We start from the raw sequence: 20,764 nt of genomic DNA, 5'->3' as shown, positions 1-20,764 counted from the left end.
ATTAAATCAATTCAAAATCCCGGCCGCAGGCCGCCCGCAAAAAATTGTTTTTTAGCAATTTTTATATTTCTACCGCAATTTTCATGTTTCTCCCACATCTCCCTCAATTTGAAAATTTTGACCTGACAACCCTGAGTATGAACCAAAAGTTATTAGAATTTTAAAAATTATCAAATTTAGATTGAACAAAGAATCTAAAGAAAGCAATTATAATAAAAAAATTAAATGAAATTATCATTATTTATAAAATCAACTTTTTTCCTTATTTCAAAATATGAGGATAAAGATAAAAGGCTAACTCGATATTTTATACAAAAGAAAATTAAGCTTGGAAACTTTTCCGACAGATGACATAACTTGCGGCAACTTTGGAAAATGTTATATCAAAATGAGATGGATTGGTTATGGTAAAATCAATTAGGATAGCTAATTATTTTCATCAAGCCGCGAATAGGTTGAGCTATTAATAAAAAAAATTTAGAAAATAATTTTTAAAAAATATAACCAAAAAAAATGATGTATTTTAATTTTATTATTCATGACATGACATGAAGCCACCCAAGCTCATTTACATTGTTATCAAATCAAATGAAAATATAGTATATTAAAAAAATTTAAGCAAATTCCAATATTTAAATAATTAATAACCTTAAGGAATTTTAAAGCTATATAACAAAATTAATACAACCAATTTTTTCCCAAATTTTTATAGCAAGGTCAATATCGTAACTTGAACTGCGAACTCATTAGAGGAGCATCATTGAAATTAGAGGGGGGATAGTTAGTTATGAAATAATTATCATTATTTGAAAAATTGGAAAGTGGTGAAAGGTATTTTTTTTTTATTGAATATGAAAGTAGAGCATTGTCATAACATATCGTCTAAACCAATAGGTTTGTTTGTTAAATATATAACTGAAGTGTAAATTTTTAAAAGAATCACTGATTTGAACAAAGACTGGTTAAAAATAACCATGGGAAAAAAATCTGACAAAAACACCCCGATATAAATTTATATGCTTTAATAAATAAAAGGAAAATGTAATCCTCGTTTTAAACTTTGCCCTTTAGTGTAATACTTGAGTATTATTTTAATAGTACTTTATAATAATGTTGCTCATCAAAAATGATCATATTTGTAAGGGGAAACAACTATATGACTCAAGGGCTAGGAATATGAATTTTAAAATAATTTTATAATGCATGACGAAAGGTAGTTATTTTTGAAATATTAATCGTGGGATTGATGTGGTAGATAAAGAATGTGTCACACACATATAAAAGAATTTGTAAATACCCTCATAAAATCTATATCTTGATGAATGAGTCTTAAGTAACCAGCTAAATTTTATACCAAAGTATCCTATATTTTTGTCACAAAAAAATAATGAAAATATAAAAATTTTGAGACTATTATATAAAAACAAACAAAATTTTTATTATTGTAGATAAGAATTTAAAAAATTAAACATTCAATGTTATATTAATAGCGATTCCTTTAAGATAATCTAATCTTGATCGATTTTCGAAGTCAGAAACAATTGTTACTATTCTCGCATGTAGATTTCGATATTTTTTTCTCTGGGTAGAGGGTGTTTCACCAGAATTATATTGAGCAATTTTTAACTCTGTCAACCCTTGTTGTTTTTTTAAGCCTAGGAAAAATTATATAGTTTATTAGTAAATCTTTATACTTTTTAAATCATTTTAAAATAATAGATATATAGATAACTTGATATAAATTTCCACATGTTTGGATGGTAACTTGTTAGGAGGGAACTGAAGCATCTATGCCACCCTTCAACCGCGTTGTTGGTTTTCGCTTCCCCGTTCAGTGTTGATTGGTAACAATTCCAGAGTTCAATATTAAACAAAGCAGGTAGTCTGCCTCTTCCAAACGTTTTACCAATATAAGCTTTTTCAAAAGTTTCAATTAGAGGCTGAAGTAACAATTGATTATTAGAATAAAATTCGGAGTTTATTAGTAATTCAAATGTTTCAACTACATTTAAAGGTGGCACAAACGCCAAACAAACCATCATTCTAAGTTGTATATTAAATTCTACATCTGTTTTATATTTATGCGATATTTCTGGATATTTTTGAATGTTTCGCCAAAAGGATTGGCCAAAATGGAAATAGCAACATTTGTGTTGCGAATTGGGAAACACTTCATTGAAAGCTTTTACACTGGCCATTTCAAAATCCGTCATAATTTTTTTTGGAGTTGATATTAAGTTGTCACCTATAATAGTAAATATTCTTTTATAAGTTTCATAATCCTTTCTATTGGTCAATATATATATGAGAGGTAAAACATTATTATTTCTAATCCCATGAATTGTATAAATTTGCATAAATAAAGGTGGCGACGATTTAAATGTACCATCAGAAAACCAATGTTCGCATGAAGCTAAGAAGTCCAAATTTTTTCTTGTTCCAAATATGATAACACGGTCGGGAACCTGACACACATGATAAATAAATAAGCAATTATAATAAAGTGTTTCTTATCGGGCAGCTTATCGCAACAAAAATGAAGGATTTAGTTATATTTGTTCAAAAAATTTATAGAAAATCTTACCGGACCATCATCATGAAGTATGAAATCCTCATATTTATCCGTAATTGAATATTCATGCGGAATTACCAGCTCAATAAGGCTGCTAGGATTCGGAGGTGCAAAACTGTTTGAACTCCGCGTTCGGTGAATTATACGTTTCATAAGATTCGGTGATGGTAGTGCCATTGATATAGAATCACTTAATTGAGATACGTGTTTCGCCACAATAAAGTTTGGAGTTTCCATAGTATTATTCAAAGCTTCATTTTTAATTGAATTGATTATTTTCTTGGTTTCCATTTCGATTGGATTTTCTGGATGATTGTGTATTTCATTATTATCTTTTATCTTACCATTTTTTTTGTGAGTCGTACGGGACATTTAAAAATATCCTGATTGATACATCTATAATAATTAGTATCTGAGACTACTTTATCCAGGCGGAACAAATAATTTTTAAAGGTTAAGATCTCCTTATTTTTGCTTGATAACATATTTTATAAGACTCCGAAATAAAGAGGAAAGAATGGCGAAAATATTTATAATTTATAACCAAAGGAATGGCACCAGCCAGACGGGAAATTTTTTTTTTTTAATTTCGGCAATACTTTTTTTTTAAATAGTTATAATTTATCAAATATGTCATTAATTATTTGTTAATTTTTAGTGTAGCTATTTTTTTTATTATATTTTAAAATTATTTAAGATTCAATAAGAACCCATATCAAAATATTATATTTAAATTAATGCCGAGTTATTAAACTAAAAATTTTATCACGCCCCCTCCCCCCCCCTTCAAATAAACAGAAAAGATAAAAAGATATCTATAAAGATTGAAAATAATAAAATTAATAAATATTTTAAATTGGGGAAATCCCTTATTTCACTTAGATGTAATTTATTTTTGAATTGCCATTCAAAATTGATATTCTAAACAGTAATGTTGTAGACTTTATTCATCTACACTGTTTAAGAATAGTGACTGCCAAAACCACGGTTGTGCATTTGACCGATCAAATATAGTTAAAATCAAATAAATATTATTTTATATTGAATATCATCATTTTCTTTAATATTTTTTAATCAATTTTCTTTTTGTCTAAATCTTCAATCGATTTCTGTTTTAGTAAGATTATTGACACAAATAGACCAATTTCTTTCTAAAGAAGAAGTAGATCAAGAAATTGTTAGTAATGTCACTTCTCTTAATGGCCATGGTGGTCAAAGCTAATTCCACTGCTTGAGTTTGAAATCTGATTGTTTCTTATGGAAGTTACTGCTATCCCCATGATTTTCTATTAAACAAGCCGCTTTTATTTCTGAAATTTATGATATAGCTTGAAATATTTTGATCACCACCTTGTATGCCTAATTCTTTTATTATATTACATACTTCATTAAATTCACTATGATTAAAATGCTCTCCTTAATATTAGGAACTCAATAAGCATTGTGATCACATTTCACATGTATTTATATCGTTTTTTCTTTTTCAAACATATTTTTATATTCAGATCTTATAGAATATATGACCACTTGACCAGGTCAAATATTCTCCCGTTCAATTGACCCGTCAAAATCTAGTCATTTGACTGGTCATTTGACTGACTTGCTAACCCTGGCCAAAATTGATTGATAAATTTATAAATATTAAGTCATCAGACAATAAATAGGAATGCTACCCAGATATCAATTTCGCCAATAAATATCAAGATTTAACTAATAAACTCAATGATTAATATATTGATAAAGCTGAGTTCCTTGTGCGCGATTATTAAAAAATAAGAACTTCGAAGGAAAGGATAGGATAGCGAAAAAAGTGTATTTCAATAACAAATTTCATAAACCAGTCTAAGTTAATTAATCATTGTAAAAAATTTTTAAGGTTATAAGAAAATTACAAACTATGTGAATTAAAAAAATATTATTCAAATAATATAATTATAAAAAAATGATTCAAAATAAATTAGTCATTATTAGCAATTACCGCGATATTAAATTCTCTATAATATCTTCGCGATATATGTTTCGCGAAATAATTGTCGCTACATTGTCTTCGCGATTTGGGTTTCGCGATAATAATTTCGCTATAAAATTTTCGCGATTAAAGTTTCACGGTAATGTATTCGCATTAAAGGTTTCGCGATAAAAGTTTCGCTATAAAAAATTCGCGATATTTGTTTCGCTATATTGTATTCGCGGTAATGTATTCGCTATAAAGGTTTCGCGATAAAGGTTTCGCTATAAAAAATTCGCGATATTTGTTTCGCGATATTGCATTCGCGGAATAGTATTCACTATTATGGATTCGCGATAAAAGTTTCGCTATAAAATCCATTCGCGATAAACGACATTCGCGATAAAAGTTTGTTTCGCGATAAAATTTTCGCTGAATTGACATGGAACCAAATCAATCCCGTTTTAAAAATTTGAAAAATCTCAAATTTTGAATATCGGGGGGGGGGGGGGGGGGGGGCTAACTTCACGCTATAATATAAGGTTTAAAATTTGATTTCCGAAATAAATAATGAAGATAAAGCTTAATTTGAGGCATCATTAGGAAGAGAAAAAAATTCTCTACCGTTGTACGTTAAAAAAATTTTTTTTTAAAAAAATGTTGAGTGTTTTTTATTTTTGGCGCCATATCTTTAACGGTCAATAGCTGGAAAACGGTAATAGTACAAATCGAGTTTGAAACGGTACAAATCGGGTACAAATCTATCCCGTTTTAGAAATTTTAAAAATCTCAAATTTTGAATATCGGGAGGGGGGGGGCTAACTTCACGCTATAATATAAGGTTTAAAATTTGATTTCCGAAATAAATAATGAAGATAAAGTTTAATTTGAGGCATCATTAGGAAGAGAAAAAAATTCTCTACCGTTGTACTTTAAAAAATTAAAATAAAAAAAATGTTGAGTGTTTTTTATTTTTGGCGCCATATCTTTAATGGTCAATAGCTAGAAAACGATAATAGTACAAATCGAGTTTGAAACGGTACAAATCGGTACAAATCGGGTACAAATCAATCCCGTTTTAAAAATTGGAAAAATCTCAAATTTTGAATATCGGGGGGGGGGCTAACTTCACGCTAAAATATAAGGTTTAAAATTTGATTTCCGAAATAAATAATGAAGATAAAGCTTAATTTGAGGTATCATTAGGAAGAGAAAAAAATTCTCTACCGTTGTACGTTAAAAATTTTTTAAAAAAATAGATGTTTAGTGTTTTTTATTTTTGGCGCCATATCTTTAACGGTCAATAGCTGGAAAACGGTAATAGTACAAATCGAGTTTGAAACGGTACAAATTGGGTACAACGTTTTAAAAATTTGAAAAATCTCAAATTTTGAATATCGGGGGGGGGGGGGGGGGGGGGGGCTAACTTCACGCTAAAATATTAGGTTTAAAATTTGATTTCCGAAATAAATAATGAAGATAAAGCTTAATTTGAGGTATCATTAGGAAGAGAAAAAAATTCTCTACCGTTGTACGTTAAAATTTAAAAAAATAAATGTTGAGTGTTTTTTATTTTTGGCGCGATATCTTTAACGGTCAATAGCTGGAAAACGGTAATAATACAAATCGAGTTTGAAACCGTACAAATCGGTACAAATCGGGTACAAATCAATCTCGTTTTAAAAATTTGAAAAATTTTAAATTTTGAATATCGGGGGGGGGGGGGGCTAACTTCGCGCTATAATATAAGGTTTAAAATTAGAGTTTCCGAAATAAATAATGAAGATAAAGCTTAATTTGAGGCATCATTATTAAGAGAAAAAAATTCTCTACCGTTGTACGTTAAAAAACTTTTAAAAAAAAAATTTGAGTGTTTTTTATTTTTGGCGCCATTTTTTCAACGGTCAATAGTTGGAAAACGGTGATGGTACAAATCGAACTGAAAACGGTCCAAATCGGTACAAATCATTTTCTATCGACCTATTCACTTTTTGTTTTTAAGTTCAAAAGTTGGGGGGCTGTCGTGAAGTTGGCCCCCCATTTTGTTCTTTGAATATCTCAAAAACGGTGATGGTACAAATCGAACTGAAAACGGTACAAATCGGGTACTAATCACACCAACTGATAAACCATTGAAAATCAAAAATTGCGGGGCCAACTTCACGGACCTTCAGACAACATATTATTTTCTTTACGCATTAAAAAATGTATTTCCCAGATGGGTGGGAATAGAAGTAGAACTCTGGGTCAGACATTTGCCTCTCCCTTTTATTATTTTATTTTTTTTTTTTTATTGAATCAATTTAAATGTGTTTTTCTTAAACTTTTTTATATAAGTAGTTTTATTTTAAATATTCAATAAGGAGAAAGAAAGCATGTAAAATATAAATAATTTTTACAAGCTTTTCCTCATGCCCCAGTCAATATAAATAAATTTAATGGATAATATACGAATAGAATAGAATAGAATAAAGTGTGTGAATGTATTAAATAAGTTACGGAGGAATTCTTAATATATTTTTATAATTTATTTTAAAAATAAGAAAAAAACAAGTGATTTCAAAATGAAAATATATATTAATTTATATATATATTTTGTTGTAATTTATATATATATTTTGTTGCCTTGAGATATACAAATAAATATCACTGAACTTTAAATATAAATTATTTAAGTATTTAAATATATAATAATTTAACTGAACTTTAAATATAAATTATTTAAGTATTTAAATATATAATAGCGCACATGCAACATGCACTCCCTCCAAAATAAAAAATATATATAAAAAAAATTTTTTAAAACTTTAAAACACAACATTGTACAAAAATATGGGGAAGGAAAGAACTCGTTTGGCATGAGAGAGGTAATTTATATTTATTTTTAAGAATGAAAATATATGTATAAAGGGGAATTGGCACCATAGTTGAACATGATAGTTTTTTATGTAATTACCCTTACAAAAGGTATAAATTACACTATCAATAGGTACAATTCACACTATAGGTGGCCAATAAACAATAAATATATTTGGAATAAAATTTATATAATGAAGAAAATTATTTAATCAAAAAAAACAATCATTAAAATATATGATAAAATTTGGAGATGGTGATAAAAAAAAATATAAGAAAAGCGTATTATCATAGAAAACAATTATAATTAAAGAACCATTATAATCTAAATGAATAATTTTGACCTTAGAAAATTTGAATTTCAAATGACATTCCTGATCCTCTCAGTGAAAATACCCCCACGCCATAATTGATTGATGCTCACTTTGAAAAAAAAAACGGAGTTGCTTAAAGTTAATTCTCAAAATTTAATTCTTTTAAAATTAAGGTAGTAAATCAAAGTCATTGTCATTTCTTTTAAATTTAAGGTTATAATCAAAGTCATTGTCATTGGACAATCAACCGATTCCTATTCGAAGTGATAACGGATTATTAAAAGTTAAAAAATTAACCCTATCTCCTATCTCTTTAGTATTAAAATCAAAATTAAATCTAATCAAATCAAATTCTTTGATCCCATCTAGACCACATAAAGGTGGTCCCTCCCCTTCCAAAACATAAAAATCTAAATATTTAATCGTATTTAGAAATTTGACATTACAATTAATAACTTTACCAATGACTATGATAGGCGACCCTTCATAAGTGACACAACTTCATCCTTCGTAAGCTTTTCAAACTCTTTCATGGACAAGGATGACACCGGAGAACCAGTATCTATCATAAAAGAAAAATCATAATTATTAACTTGAAGGTCAATCATAATATCATTAATAAAATTAATTTTTTCTTGGCCTTAAATTATAAGGGGTTTGTATCATCTCCGTCTTTTTGAAATTGTTGTAATTGCTGTTGATGTTGTTGTTGCTGCTGCCGTTGTTGTTGTTGTTGCTGCTGTTGTTGTTGTTGTAATTATTGTTGTTGTTGTTGGTCTTAAAAGTCTGCTTGTTCTCTTTCCAAGACGAATAGCCTTGCCAATCGGTTCTATCCTCTCTTCTCCAAGAATCTTTCCCTACATATGTTTTATTATTATTGATCTCCAACGATTGAAATTTGACAACAATGTCCTCTATAATATTAATCTCTGTAGTATTTTCTTCAGTCAACCTTGTTTTTAGCTTTTCATTACGACAATTCAACATAAATTGCACCAACAAAAATTCAGGATTGAGCCCCGAACTATACCCTTTCAGTCTATCGAAATACTCTCTGGAAGACTCAAGTGTGTCCGGTTTTGTATTGAACAACTCCAAAATACGCGTGATCTTGTTCTTTTCAACTTTCTTTTGTACTAAATCTTTCATTTGTTGATATGATAAATTGTCAATGTTATCCATGATACTCACAGCCATCTCTTTATCCAATGTTTCGAATAATTTATATTTTTTGTAGCTTCATCTATAATATTCTCTGCAAGAAATTTCAGATCCAACGTCTTCAATAATACCTTGATCTTTACATCATTCCTATCCTCCACCATAATGGATAATATAGTATTTAAATATATAATAGCACACATGCAACAAAATTTAGACCATGCTCACCCCTAGTGTTAAAGCTCGTTTTGAGACGATTTTTAAAATGGCTAGCTCAATATTTTAGCCAGATAAATAATACCTAAACCTCGAGATTTTGCTAATAGATGTTCAAACCTTTTTTCCTTCTGCAAACAAATTCTACAGGCTGCATAATAGTATTCTGATTTTTTAATGGGTAAGCGGAAAATAATTCCCCTATAATATTTCTTAGAAAATAACTCACTAAAATTGATTTAATATTTTTAAATATTTTTGTCGTAAAAAGATCATTTTTATTTAGTGCATCTTTCTAGTTGAACTCCATTCTTGCATATTGTAGTAAAGAAGTAATCTATTGTAATATTTTATCATATTATATATTATATTTGACAGTTAGATATGATTATATATATATATATATATATTTACGATTAATATAATAGGTGGTTTAACTTCCTAATGTATTATGTACAAATCAATCTATTAACGTGTAATATATCGCCATTTATAATTAAGTTGCACCTTATGTTTAATTATACTGAATAAAATGTCAATGAAAACTGATATCTATTAAATGAGTTATAGAAATAAATAAATATAAATAATGGTTTTACTTTCGTTAAAGTGGCGACGACGTGGATTCTAATATTCTAATTAAAACAAGTAAGAAAATAGTTATTAATTTTATAAATTATGCCTCAGTCCAAAAATACAAGTATTATTGATAAGTTAGAAAAATATCAAATTAATGGGTCTATACAACGTTGATTCCAATTTTGGGACGCAGCGTTAAGACTAAAGAACTGGACACCGACCGATCAAGAAAATAAGGACTTGTTCATGGTGAGTTTTAGCGCTGAGGGCATTGACATTCTCGAACAATATTTATTTCCTGAAACCATTCTAACAACTAAATTTGATAAGATAAGAAGTGTCTCGCTACATATTTTTGAGAAGAATAAAACCCTTTTCGGTAGTATATTAGACTTCATAAGGTTAATTAGGAATGAGAATGAACCAATTGGAGAGTTCACTAATAGAATCAAAATAACTGCGAAAGCGTGTTGTTTTACGCCGTCAGAAGTTGACGGCCGGTTAAGAGATCAATTAGTTGCGGGTATAGATCTACCAGGTCTTGAAGTTGAACTTAGGACTAAATTTCCATTAGCATTGGATGTAAACAAAAAGCCCCTGACGTTCAAGTTCGTGCTAGATATGGCCACGGAAACAGAAAATGCTCAAAACGAAATGACTATCAAGAAAGACTTGGTAAATAGTGTCAGACCGCAAGATTGCAAACATAAAATGCCTAATTCACAAGAGTGTGTTAAGAGAGACATTAATTATAGGAAGTCTAATAACAAGTTTTACGATAATAAATGTAAGAATTGTGCCGGCTGGCATGAAAGATATTTATGCCCAGCTAAAGACAAAACATGTTTTAAGTGCCAAAGAACAGGACATTTCGCAGCATGTGGCCGTAGTAAGCCTGTATATCGCAATTTAAACTCAGTGAAACCACATTTTCACTGGTTAATGATGCTTACTACCAAGTGAATGTATGGAAATATTTTAAATACCAATCTAATTTGCTAAATACCGACCAAAATTTATTAAAATGTAATAAGACCCTTATTATTTAATATATTAATACGGAATCACGTGGTCGAGTCCGGCTTCCTATATATCATCCCCCCAAGGATGGAACCCCCAAGTTAGAATAAGAAAAAAAACATGATCATTCCCGGGATTCGAACCCGGGAGCATAGGATAAGTAAGCCAAGCTCTTGCCTACTAGGCCATAGAGTCTTTCCAAAAATCACGATTTTTCAAATATATATTATAAATATATTTGGTAGTGCCTATCCAAATGAAAAATGCAAAATTCAAATTTGATAGATGGTACCTTAAGGTACCAAGCATCATTAACCTATCAAGTGATTCAATTAATAATATCTGGACAAGGGGATTAAATAAAAGGGCAAAGATCACAGCCAAAATAAATAGACTTAGTATCACTTTTGATTATGATACAAGAGCACAAGCCTCTATTATAGGATTGAATATTTGGGAGAAAATTGGCAAACCACTAACATCTTCCACAAACCCATTAGCAGCCTATGGAGATAAGCCTTTGGATCTTATGGGTGAAGCCATGGTTCGTGTGCAAGTGGGGAAGGAAATTCGCAATTTATCAGTTATTATAATAAAGTCAAATGACCTACCTCTGCTTGGGTTGCCATGGATTTTAGCATTTGGGTTTGAGTTATGAAAAAGGTAAGCATACAACAGGTTCTCAAAACGAATAGAAAAACAATAACTTCAAGTTGCCACCAAACCAACGATGACCAGATAGGCCGCTCGAATACAATCGGTGCCCCCGCGGACCGAAGCCCCGATGGGCCGTTCGAATACAATCGATGCTCACACGGATCGAGGATGTCACTAACAGAAAACGTAATGGGGCATTTGTTAGCTAAACAGTTTAAAGCTGTTTTTGACGGCAAACCGGGGTTGATACGTAATTTCGCTGTGCGACTCCAATTAAAAGATACGGCTGTTCCAAAATCGTTTCCAGCTCGTCGAGTGCCATTTCCATTACGCAGAGCGGTTGAACTAGAACTTGATCGCCTTGTGGCTGCGGAGATTTTGGAGCCCATCGATTCCTCTATAACTAGGGTGCCATGGGCAACCCCAACAGTAAATATCAGGAAAACAATGGCGAGATTCGTATTTGCGCAGATTTCAAGGTGAGTTTAAATCCCCATCTATTATATGATCATCACTTTATTCCTACCCTGGATGACTTATTGGTTAAGATTCAAGGGGGGAACCGTTTTACGGTGATAGATTTAAAGGACGCGTATCTACAAATGGCCGTTGAGCCAGAGTCCCAAGAATATTTGGTCATCTCAACACATAAAGGATATTTTCGATACCGAAGGATGCCGTTTGGGCTTTCGTGCGCACCAACTATTTTCCAGCGTTATGGACAATGTTTTGAAAGATTGCCCGATGACTGGAGTGTATTTGGACGATGTAATTATCTCCGGCAAAAATGACGCTGAACATCTGGCTAATTTAAAAATAGTACTCGATAGGCTGCAGGAAGCAGGTCTCAAATCTAAGTTTGAAAAAGTCCAATTTTTACGGAAATCTGTTTCGTTTTTAGGTATCGTTATCGACCAAAATGGGGTACATCCAAGCGAAGAGAAAGTTAAATCAATCCAGGCCGCACCTAACCCCAAGAATGTTCATCAGTTACGTTCATTTCTTGGGCTTGTCACGTATCATGAACGGTTCATTCCCAATCTTCATAGTGAAGCAGCTGTGTTACATCGATTGACTAGTGTAAAAGTACCATGGTGTTGGACTAATGTAGAGCAGGAGGCTTTCGATAAAGTTAAGACATTGTTATCAACAGAAGAAACCTAAACGCCATATAATGCTAAATTACCGTTGATTATGGAGTGTAACTCGTTAGATACAGGACTGGGGGCTGTTTTACTTCATAAGGTATCACAAAACGCGGAAAAACCCATGGCATTTGCGTCTCGGACGTTGTTACAGTCGGAGAAACATTATGCGACTATCGATAAAGAAGCGAGGGCATTGTTATTTGGAATAGAAAAATTTCACAACTTTATCTACGGTCGAAAATTTATATTTAGGGCAGACCATAAACCCTTGGAACGGTTGTTCGGGGAAAAGAGGGATCTGTCAAAGATATCGAACAATCGTCTGACACGTTGGGCCTGGAAGATGGCCGCTTACGACTTTAGCGTGGAATATAGATCTGGTCGGGAAAATGTTATAGCAGACGCCTTATCTAGGCTACCGCTCCACGATATCATACCTAATCGGGATACCAAGCATGCATTGGCGATTCGGAACGTAAACTTAGAGGATATGCAGGTCTCAGAGGGAAACCTGCGCAAGAATTCAATTAAAGATCCAATACTAAAGCGAGTGGCACAACATATTGAGCAAGGGTAGAGAGGCTTTAATCGGAAAGAAGAACCGGAGCTAATAATCTTTCACACCCAACGAGAGGAATTAATAGACAGGGGAATCGTTGAACGAAATGGTAGATTGATAATCCCTACGAAGCTTAGGAATTCAGTGTTGGAAACACTACATCGGGGACATCCGGGAATGAACGCGATGAAATCTATTTTTCGATTGTATTGTTGGTGGCCGAAATGCGAAGAGGACATAGAACGGTATATAAAGCTGTGTGTTGGATGTCAGAAAAATCGACCGAACGTAATGGAGTTACCACTATACTCATGGAATTGTACCAAAGAGCCATGGGAACGTATACATCTAGATTTTGCGGGACCGGTTGACTCTTTATATTGGCTAGTGGGAGTAGATTCATACTCAAAATGGGCTGAGGTAGACCTGATGAGAAACACATCGGCGAAGGAGATGATAACGAGATTAAAGAAGTGGTTTGCTACCTTTCTGTAACGGATAATGGACCTCAATTCATTTCAATAGAATTTAAGCGATTTTGTGAAGAAAACAACATTTGCCACATTCGCTCAACGCCGTACTACCCGAAGACAAATGGGCACTTTTTGAGACGATTTATAAAATGGCTAGCTCAATATTTTAGCCAGATAAATAATACCTAAACCTCGAGATTTTGCTAATAGATGTCCAAACCTTTTTTCCTTCTGCAAACAAATTCTACAGGCTGCATAATAGTATTCTGATTTTTTAATGGGTAAGCGGAAAATAATTCCTCTATAATATTTCTTAGAAAATAACTCACTAAATATTTTTAAATATTTTTGTCGTAAAAAGCATTTTTATTTAGTGCATCTTTCTAGTTGAACTCCATTCTTGCATATTGTAGTAAAGAAGTAATCTATTGTAATATTTTATCATATTATATATTATATTTGACAGTTAGATATGATTATATATATATATATATATATTTACTATTATAATAGGTGGTTTAACTTCCTAATGTATTATGTACAAATCAATCTATTAACGTGTAATTATATATCGCCATTTGTAATTAAGTTGCACCTTATGTTTAATTATACTGAATAAAATGTCAATGAAAACTGATACCTAATAAATGAGTTATAGAAATAAATAAATATAAATAATAGTTTTACTTTCGTTAAACATATAAACATTTAACATATATAATACTATTATCAACAGCACAGAGTGTTTTCCAACAAAATATTATATTAATATAATTTAAAAATAATGGAAATGAGTAATATGATAATTTCAATAAATATATATGTCGTATGGGGTTTCGGAATCGGTGGGGATTCGGCATTTCTCAATTTTAAATCATTTACTATGGACGATTTTTTGGATTCTAAAAATCTGATTTTATAGGAATTGAATTCCAGCATGTGTAGAGTATTTACCCTATAAATTTCAGCCCATTTCAGCGGTAGATATTTTAGTATTTTTTTAATTTATATGGATAATCCATATAAAAATTAATATAAATTCATGGAAAAATTGTTTGAAATTTACAGTTTGGGTATTCTACCCAAGCTAGAATACATTTCCGATTAAATCGAACTTTAAAATTTTTTAAATCGCTCTCGATAAAGGATTTAAAATCAAAAGATTTCGAATCCCAATACGACATATTTACTAAAATAATTTCAAAAGGGAGTTTAGAATTAGATAATTGTCTAGTTTTAAATTATATCAGAACATTTTTACTTATGTTTAATATAAAAATATATAAAATGAGTAATAAGACAATTGTCACTTTTATAGGTAGTAAGCACATTACTACAAAAAATTAGAAAAAGCTTAATAATAACAATGTCACTTTTTTATGGTACATCTTCACTGAAATTAAAAATGCTCAAAATATATAATTTTACCTATAAGCTTTAAAAAATTTAAAAATAATGGTTATGACAATTGTCACTATTCTAAGATACATATTTGATGAAATTTTAATTTAACATGTTTATAAAAAATATTTTTACCTATTTACTTTTAAAAAATTTAAAAATATTCATAATTAACTATTATGGCAATTGTCACTGTTCTATGGTAAATCTTCACTGAAATTTTAATTTAACATGTTTACAAAACATATTTTTACTTATTTGCTTTAAAAAAATTTAAAAATGTTGATAATTATCGATTATGACAATTGTCACTTTTCTATGGTACATCTTCACTGAAATTTTAATTTAACATGTTTACAAAACATATTTTTACTTTTGCTTTAAAAAAATTTAAAAATGTTGATAATTATCGATTATGACAATTGTCACTTTTCTATGGTATATCTTCACTGAAATTTTAATTTAACATGTTTACAAAACATATTTTTATTTATTTGCTTTAAAAAAATTTAAAAATGTTGATAATTAATGATTATGACAATTGTCCCTTTTCTATAGTACATCTTTACTGAAATTTTAATTTAACATTTACAAAACATATTTTTACTTATTTACTTAAAAAAAAACTCAAAAAAGTTTAAAAATTACGTTTATGACAATTGTCACCTTTATATCCTTTATAATCACTGAAACCATTTTGAAACATGCTCAACTAGCTTATTTTAATTAAAATTATTTTTAAAGGTTCTGAGAGAGTATGTCACTTTTATACTTTACATTAAATATAAAACATGAATTATGACAAAACACCAAATATTAAAAAATATGTAATCGTTAAATTCTCACATTTACACAACTTATGAAATAATATTTTTCTAAGATTAAAAAATAAAATAAAAGCATATATCAAAAATTTTATTTTTTAAAAATCACAAAATATTTGTACAAAAAATTTTAGGATCAAAAATGTTTTATTATAATAAAGATTTTCTTACTAAAGATTTTAGTATATTATAAAATTACAAAAAATTTTTCTCAAAATCATAGAAGATTTTTTTACAAAATTTTTTTTAGCGAAAAAATCTTCGCATTTTTTGATCTTCAAAAGAGCCACGATCTGTGAAGATTTTTGAATTTTGAGCAATTGTTAAACCCTGGCTGCAAATAAAATTGTGCAAATCACTTATTGCTTTCCACAAACAAAAAATGAAAGTTTGATAATAAATATATAACTATTAAATATCTTTTAAAGGTAAAACTTGCTGTTCAAATTTTTAGTGCATCTGTTGCAAATAGCCTTCTTTTTGCCCAGCATCAGGAGATTCCTGGGTTTAAAAATTGTGATGGTACAATTAATTTTTGATGATAGAAGTAAAATAAAAATAACGAAATAAATTTATGAAAAACTTATAGAATGTTTTATTACCTTAATACAAGAAATTGCCTTGGTAAAGGATATAAACCCCCTATACTAATAAAATTGCAGAATATGAAACTCATTTTGACAAGTGCATTAAAACTTTAAAATCACTCAAGTTAACAAATGGAGTTTATGTCTATAAATCTAATAAAAAAAAACATGTGTAGAAATGCTAATTCTTTTTATGACAAGCATCCTGGAAATGGGGAAGGAGTTATTAATTGGGGAAACCCCAAAAATGAAGTATTATATTTAATTTATAACAAGAGTTATTCATAAAACTATAATATAACAATTTTTCAAGGTTCTTTTTAACGTACAAAACCTCTCCTAACCACTTAGAATTATATTTTTGTAGCAAGAATGGATTTAATGATAATCCATCAGCATATCAGGTTCTTTCTGCTGTTCGCATTTCATTAATGGCGAAATTGGATGCAACTATTACAGGAAATTGCATTTCCTTAGACAATACACAGTTAATATGTTCACATTTTCAAAATAATCATGGATTGTAATACTATCAAAACTATTTTAAATCCAATAATACCACATTATCATATTATTTTAAACAAACAAACCCCCATATCCCAAAATTATCATTATATTTAGATAATGTATCAACTTATATTTTGGGATATAAAGTACGACAACTCATTAAAGAAAAAAAGGTACGTTGTGTAGTTTGCATTACTGCCATGGTCAGTGAATCATATAATGATAATAATATAAATAATATGCTTATAAATTTTAAAAATAATGGGGGGTTAGTGATACCTTCATCTAGTATGTCAAAATTTTGCAGAATATGTGAAAGTTCATTTAGAACTTATCAAAATGATATTAAACATAAAAATATTATTAAAAAAATGGAAGTATTGGGTTTTTCCAAAATAATTGGTACAAATATTTTTATTGATCATAGGAACATATTAATGAACATGAGATTTGGTACAGCCATTTTCAAATTCTTGTAAAATTAATTATTCTCATTTATTAGTTTTAATAGTATTTTTTTAAAAGATATTTAAATATTAGATTTTTTCATTTTGCTGACTTGAGAAACCAAGACACATTGTTAAAAATATATTTTGTTTTTTAAGGCATACACATTTATATTTTTATATATTTATTGTATAAACTTTATTTAAATGATTTATATTATAATTTATACTCATGCAAAAATTAATATTATTACATTATGTTTTTATTAAAAAAAAAATAAAAGATGTTTTCATTTGTAATTTATAATTATGATGAAAGAAAAACAAAAAAAATGATAAATGATTATTATACATAATAGTAATATAAAAATTAAGTGAGGTGAGCTCTCTATCCATCTTTTAAGATGGTTTAAAAAGTTATTTCATCTAGGACACATAATCCAAAATAATTTTTAATTGAAAGGATATTTTTTTATAAAATCTTCTTTTTTTAACATAATTTATTGATCTTGATATCTACTTTTAGAGTATATCTAACAACATTGATTTCTCTTATTAGTAAAACCAAATTTGTAGATTTTATTTATATACAGATTTTTTTAATATAAATTTATGATTGATTATTATTTTAAGTATAAATCACTATATTACCTAAAATTAAACGTACCAGCAACTACAATGAATATCTGTGCATCATATTTATTTATTAATAAGATATGAATCATAAAATATTATTATATTTAATAATTAAATGAACAATATATGTGTAGTAAGATTTTTATTGAAACATCAAGTGAATTTGATAAAATTATAAAAACTAATTTTTTTAGAAAGAATAAAATATAGATAAAAAAATTAAATGATTTTGATATTTGCAATTAATATGTATAAAATAAGATTTTCTATTAAATAATTGGTTCGGGTCCAATGATATATATAACTATAGATTGACGATCATGCATAAAAAAACGTCCACCTATTGAAATCAGCTGTAGCGCCATTTTGTAGCTTGTACGTTGATCAAATGCCTCAATAATGATAATAATTTTTAAAAATTTAACAATTTTACTAATAATTTTTAATGTAATTATGTAAAATAATCAAATGAATCCTAACCTCAACTGATCTTCAATTAAATTACATGGGTATTCTCTAAAATAAAAAAACTTAACATTTAATCCAATAGTAGTACATAATATCATTAAATTACTTTCACCCAGAAATTATTCAGAAACATAGATTGCTACAACATCACTGAAACAAAAATCACCAAAATTATACCCATACAAAATATTCCATACTTATATCTAATACACCCTCAAATATTCAACCAAATAAGGTCCACTGCCTATATATAATTGCCAAAAAATCACAGATTCCTTTGACTCAGTCAAGAAAATACATCTTTCAATCATAGTTTTAAGTTAATTTATCTATTTGATTAATATTATTATAAAAATAAATTTATTTTTAAACATTCCTCAATTATTTAACCCCCAATCATTTATTAGAATATCTAATTTATTTTATACATATTAATTGCAAATATCAAAATCATTTATATTTTTATATATATTTGTTAATTTTTTTAATAAAATTAGTTTATATAATTTTATCAAATTCACTTGATGTTTCATTAAAAATCTTATTATCCACTTATTGTTCATTTATGGAATCCTTATTATTAAATATAATAATATTTTATGATTCATATCTTATTAATAAATAAAAATGATGTACTTATATTTATTGTAGTTGCTGGTACTTTTAATTTTAGGTAAGTAATTTATACCTTAAAATAATAATCAAAATTTATACAAAAAAAGAGATCTGTATAGATATAATTAAATAAAATCTACAATACTCTAAAAGTAGATGAGGATTAATTAATTATGTTAAGAAAATAAGATTTTATAAAAAAATATTCTGTCAATTAAAAATTATTTTGGATTATGTGTTCTAGATGAAATAAGTTAAACTATCTTAAAAGATGGGTTGAGAGCTCATCTTACTTAATTTTTATTGTAATAATCATTTATAATTTTTTTTGTTTTAATTATTTCATCTTAATTATAAATGACAAATGAAAACATCTTTTATTTTTTTTTCAATAAAAACATAGTGTAATAATAACATTTTTTGCATGAGTTTAAATTATTATATAAATCATTTAAATAAGGTTTATACAATAAATATATAAAAATATAGAGTACACTTTAAAAAACAAAATGTATTTTTAACAATGTGATGATTCACATTCATATTATCTTTGATTATAAACATTCATCCTTTTTGATTCTATCATCACCTATAAAAAATAAAATATATTTACATTAGCATAGATTATATATAATATCATAATTTTTATAATATGTCTTATATAAGGCCTGTTCTTTATACAATATAATTTTTAAAAAATAAAAGAAGATATAAATATTAATTTACATGACTTATTGATTATTAAATTGTATTGCTTTTGTAAGATTTTGCCTCATACCAGTTCTCAATTCCTGGTTTCTCAAGTCAGCAAAATGAAAAAATCTAATATTTAAATATCTTTAAAAAAATAGTATAAAACTAATAAATGATTACCTTTGAACAATTAATTTTACAAGAATTTGAAAATGGCTGTAACCAATCTCATGTTCATTAATATGTTCAGTAAGATCAATAAAAATATTTGTACCAATTATTGTGGAAAAAACCAACACTTCCATTTTTTTAATAATATTTTTACGTTTAATATCATTTTGATAAGTTCTAAATGAACTTTCACAAATTCGGCATAATATAGACATACTAGATGAAGGAATCACTAACCCCCTATTTTTTAAAAATTTATGAGCATATTATTTATATTATTATCAATATATGAATCACTGACCATTGCATTAATGCAAACATCACATCGTACCTTTTTTTCTTTAATAAGTTGTTGTACTATATATCCCGAAATATAAGTTGTTACATTATCTAAATATAATGATAATTTTGGGATATGAGGATTTGTTTGGCTAAAATAATAAGATAATGCCTGGGGTATTATTGGATTTGAAATAGTTTTGATAGAATTAAAATCATCGTCATGATTATTTTGAAAATTTGAACATATTAATTGAGTATTATCTAAGGAAATGCAATTTCCTGTAATTGTAGCATCCAATTTTGCCATTAAGGAAATGCGAACAGCAGATCGAACCTGATATGCTGATGGATTATCATTAAATCCACCTCTGCTACGAATACTACAAAAATATAATTCTAATTTGTCTTGAGAGGTTTTATATGTTAAAAAGAACCTTAAAAAATTGTTATATTATAGCTTTATGAATAACTCTTGTTATAAATTAAATATAATACTTCATTTTTGGGGTTTCCCCAGTTAATAATTCCTTCCCCATTTCCAGGATGCTTTTCATAGAAAGAATTAACCCTTCTACACATGTTTTTTTATTAGACTTATAGACATAAGTTCCATTTGTTAACTTGAGTGATT

At 28.3% G+C, this 20,764-nt stretch overlaps 2 long non-coding RNA genes across 2 annotated transcripts; both read right to left on the bottom strand.

Moving 5' to 3' along the window:
• Positions 1-2,340: 2,340 nt before the first annotated feature.
• On the bottom strand, positions 2,341-8,606 carry LOC135922080 (uncharacterized). The gene is made up of 3 exons (XR_010570725.1): positions 8,152-8,606; positions 2,585-2,877; positions 2,341-2,465 (listed from the first exon to the last, which is right to left on the bottom strand). It is a non-coding gene; the product is annotated as an uncharacterized LOC135922080 (long non-coding RNA).
• A 270-nt stretch (positions 8,607-8,876) lies between these two features.
• Positions 8,877-11,406, bottom strand: LOC135922594 (uncharacterized). Its single transcript, XR_010570969.1, has 3 exons — positions 11,278-11,406; positions 9,667-9,702; positions 8,877-9,001 (listed from the first exon to the last, which is right to left on the bottom strand). It is a non-coding gene; the product is annotated as an uncharacterized LOC135922594 (long non-coding RNA).
• Between the last annotated feature and the right edge of the window lie 9,358 nt (positions 11,407-20,764).

The sequence above is a fragment of the Gordionus sp. m RMFG-2023 genome, chromosome 1 (assembly GCF_954871325.1).
Source record: "Gordionus sp. m RMFG-2023 chromosome 1, tfGorSpeb1-WG-v2, whole genome shotgun sequence".
Taxonomy (NCBI): Eukaryota; Metazoa; Nematomorpha; class Gordioida; order Chordodea; family Parachordodidae; genus Gordionus; species Gordionus sp. m RMFG-2023.
This window is presented reverse-complemented; position numbering and strand designations above follow the sequence as displayed.